This window comes from Ovis aries, chromosome 2, assembly GCF_016772045.2.
Source record: "Ovis aries strain OAR_USU_Benz2616 breed Rambouillet chromosome 2, ARS-UI_Ramb_v3.0, whole genome shotgun sequence".
Classification (NCBI taxonomy): Eukaryota; Metazoa; Chordata; class Mammalia; order Artiodactyla; family Bovidae; genus Ovis; species Ovis aries.
Window position 1 is genome coordinate 163,102,602 of NC_056055.1, and position 4,416 is coordinate 163,107,017.

Here is a 4,416-nt window from a genome sequence, read left to right on the forward strand (position 1 = left end):
TTAATACAGGGAGATCTTTATAGGATTATAAACTTAAGAACATGAAATCTTCCAACAATGATTTATGATGCTCTGATTTCTGATGCTTCCCACGTGGCACTAGTGCTAAAGAACCCGTCTGCCAATGTAGGAGATGTAAGAGACAGGGGTTCAGTCCCTGGATTGGGAAGATCCCCTGGAGAAGGGCATGGCAGTCCACTCCAGTATTCTTGCCTGGAGAATATCAGGGACAGAGGAGGTTGGCAGGTTACAGTCCATATCATCACAAACAGCTGGACATGACTAAAGCAATTTAGCACACACACACAATTTCTATTGCTAGAGTCATCGGTCGACCACACCACAGAATTTTTCTTTCTCATTGGCTCTGGGAGTATAATTGGATCAAAAATTTTCTTTTATTTTTTCACCTTATTTTTTCTTTTCCTTTTTCTTTTCTTTTTAGAATGGTCCTGTTGGTATACTAGTACTTGTATGGTTAAAGTTATATAAATTTCCTTTGAAAAATCTGAAAATTTTTTGTGAACCCACCCCTTGCCCTAAGCCACCCATATTTTAGTCTTATCAGTGCTGCACTCCGAATCCACACCGTCTGTTTCTTATTCTTATTCTGCCCATGACACACTGGAATCTTAGGAACAAGGGTCAAGGAATGCCATAGTGTAACCTGATTACTGTATCTGTGTGTGTGTGCATGTGTGTGTATGGTCTTGGGCATGCCAATTGGGTATGATTGCCAAGGGCAAAAATGGATTTCAATATAACACTCAGGTTTTGAAATTGAAAACTTTGGGGAGAAATGAAATACGAAGGCAAACAGGGTTAGGATGTAACTGGGACACTTGAGTGTATCCTCAGGCTATTATACAACATCCTTGTGGAAATGTCCAGCAGGCCCTAAAAATCAGAAAGCATCCATTTAAAACTATTTCACACTTAATAATGTTTGATGCTTAGAGTTTTTGCACATTGGGATAAAACAGAGTCTTATTCCGTACCTGTATCCTTCTAGATAAAGTCAAGTTTAGATTCCTTTGAAATATTGGCTTTGCTTGTGGTTTTCATTGGGCAATGTGAAAATGACTACTAGTTCTTTTCAAGTTGACAAAGTTATACTTAAAAAATGGAAAGTTTTTAGACTTAATTGACCATAGATAGTTACAAACTTATTCCAATTATTTCAGTTAAGAAATGAAGTACAGACCATATTAAAAACAAAATCAGGAAATGATTCTGATTAGGATGAAAGTTCTATCACAGATTAAGAAATAAAAGTTGTAATGCTGGTACTTCATGTTAGAACAGGCCTTTTAAAAAATCATGAAGTGAAACATAAGAAGGCTAGAAAAGTTTGGAGTAGGCTAGATAAATTATTTAGAAGGCTCTGTGCTAATCTGCCATAGTGTAAGAATCAATTTGGCTGATAGGCAATGAATGACTTGTATTTGATATCTGAATTTTTCAATCAGCATTTTCTGAACATGGGTTCTCATTATGATAATGACTAAAGGATTAATTATCACCATGAGAACAGTGATAATAGCACTTTGAACTGTACTTGTCACCATATGACACAGACTATTACTTTTTTTTAATATATTTTAAGAAAGATACGTGCATTTGGAAGCATTTGATTCACTTGGTGAAAGTGATACTATTAAGTTATTGGAGTTAAATGATGAGGAGACAACATTTTAAAAACACTACTTTCACACTGGCCATCCTTTTTACAGTTTTAATTGACCAGTTAAAGTCGACAGTAATTAACAGTATCAGTGCAAATGCTTATGTCAAATAAATAGTTCAATTAGGATATTTGCTGGTTTCTTCTAAAACTCTCTATTATAGCAGATAGAATGTTGTAGGAAATAATATTGCTAATTACCTTTCCAAAACAATATCCTTCACTAGCTCAAGTGCAGCAGATTAGATGTAAGGCATTTAATGAGAATGGCATAGCATACTGGATTTTAATTTTAGATACATGCATGGTAGGCAATGAAATAATTGAGAAAAGACTATATTACTAATTGATACTAATGGAGGGAAAGTGTATGGTTTTGGTATCATAGTTTTGTATAGATACTAAAACAATGTTTATTAAAATAATCAAGTTAATTATGTAAATCATTATATTTTCCTTATTTTTCTTCTAAAGCACTCCATATTTGCCACATTAGGGAATGCTGTTGATTGACAAGGATAAAAGTTCTGAAATACGGGGTACACCTAGTGTAGCTAGCTGATGTTCTTTGCTTTATACAATGGCCCTATGGTAGCATGAGCAAGATAACCACTGGACAGTAACACATGATACTGCCACTTTGTGCTTAGGTGAACTCTGCAGCAACTTGTTTTCATCCTTCTTCTGTTTCTCTCTCTGTTTTCATAGGTTTAGCACAGTAGTTTTCAAACTTTCCTTATCTGGTCCCGTAGTAAGAAATACATCTTACCACCCATACCAACATATTTTACATGTAAAGTAGGAAAAAGTTTCACAAAAATACTTTCTTAATACAGGATACATACTAATTTCTTTTTTCTGATCAATTTTGACCATTTTCATATAGTTCTGACCACTAAACTGATGGATTCAAGTCTGTAATTAGAAAAACTCTGCTAAGAGCACCTTGATACTAGCTTATTTATTCCTTCAGACTGGTGGAGGATGGTCTGAAGGAATAAATAAGTCAGAGATTGCAACTCAGTAATTGTATGTATAATACATAACAAATAATGCAGATAAATGATAACAAGCTAATAGGTCTTTGAGAATAATATTTCAGTGAAATAAAAGTATACTTCATACTCAAAACAAAATCTTTTAAAATACCAAAGGACCAAGCTGGGATAAAAGTCACTAGTAATTGTGACATGAAAATATAATAATTGTTAATATGTGGCATAAAAGTTTTTGGTAATTTTTTCATATATATGTATATAGATTCTCAGTAAAATGTAATACATATATATGTATAAAGCCTACTTTTTGTCAAATATTACTTTGCAATATGATTTTTAATAGCTGTAAATTATAACAAACTACAATTGGGGAGAATTTCAGTTTGAGTCCTGGATTTAAAAAGGAAAATTCGACTGCTTAGCTACCCTACCGGAGACTGGCTTCTTCCTGGCTATACCAGAAATCTATAACTTCCTTTTCCAAGTCATAAATGAGTGAATCGTTAAGATCTGGTATTTGTTTTTCTGTGTTAAAGGTAGTAGATGAAAATTTCTCAAAGTACATGAAACACTTAATTATAAAATAAAGTTATACTATATAAGAATTATAGGAGGCTAGAGAAAGAGGGGAGATTCACAAACATAAGACTGAACCCTTGACTTATTGAGGGAAGAGGAACATTAAATGATCTCAGATCATATCATAGCTCCTTTTCTGCACTGGAACTTTACACAAACAGTTGTCTCTGTAAATGGCCTTGGTCCCAGGATGCATTAATAATACCTGCTATAAGCCAATAGTGAAACCATTAATGTGTGTCCTCAATATAAGTATTTTAAGTGACATATAATTAAGTCATATCTTGTATATACCTAAAAGTACTGTTCAATTAACATGCAATGACTCTATTAATAAATCAAAATTAAATGCTTTGCTGAAGATACCAAGTTTAGAATGTTACTAAGTCTTTCATGATTTATCCATTTATAGCTCTCTAATGATTATGTCCTTGAATTGTGACAAACTTTGCCAGTAAAATCAACAGCTTAGAAGGCTAGTGAGCAAGGGATAGTGGATTCAGTTAATTTAGTGGGCATAAGTATTCATTTTCAGCCCAGGAATTTTGCCCTACCAGTAGGTACAAGTCCAGCTGGTTCTGTTGGGTGTGCGGGATGGCTTCTAGGCCATGAAGTGAAGTGAAGTGAATTCGCTCAGTTGTGTCCGACTTTTTGCAACCCCATGGATTGTAGCCCACCAGGCTCCTCCCTCCATGGGATTCTCCAGAAAGGAGTACTGGAGTGGGTTGCCATTTCCTTCTCCAGGGGATCTTCCCGACCCAGGGATCGAACCCGGGTCTCCTGCATTCCAGGCAGACGCTTTAACCTCTGAGCCACCAGGGAAGCCCTTCTAGGCCATAGTGTCCCTTTATTTGACTTTTGGGACAGTTTTGCCCTCTCAGATTAGGCATTTAGGTGTTTCCTTCTAAATTCAAGTTTTAATCCCAGAAATAGTTTTTTATCAAGTTCTGAAGAAATCCACGGGCCAGCTATACTATGCATCAGTGGTTCCCAACATTTTTGGCACCAGGGACCAGTTTCATGGAAGACAATCTTTATACAGACTGGGCTCAATGAGGGGAGGGTTTGGGGATGATTCAGGTGCATTACAAGTTTCCCAGGTGGGACAGTTGGTAAAGAATCCACCTGCTAATGCAGGAGACACGAGACGCAGGT

At 35.7% G+C, this 4,416-nt stretch overlaps 1 non-coding gene across 1 annotated transcript; it reads right to left on the reverse strand.

Moving 5' to 3' along the window:
- Positions 1-4,011: 4,011 nt before the first annotated feature.
- TRNAS-GGA (transfer RNA serine (anticodon GGA)) lies at positions 4,012-4,083 on the reverse strand. The gene has a single exon. It is a non-coding gene; the product is annotated as a tRNA-Ser (tRNA).
- Between the last annotated feature and the right edge of the window lie 333 nt (positions 4,084-4,416).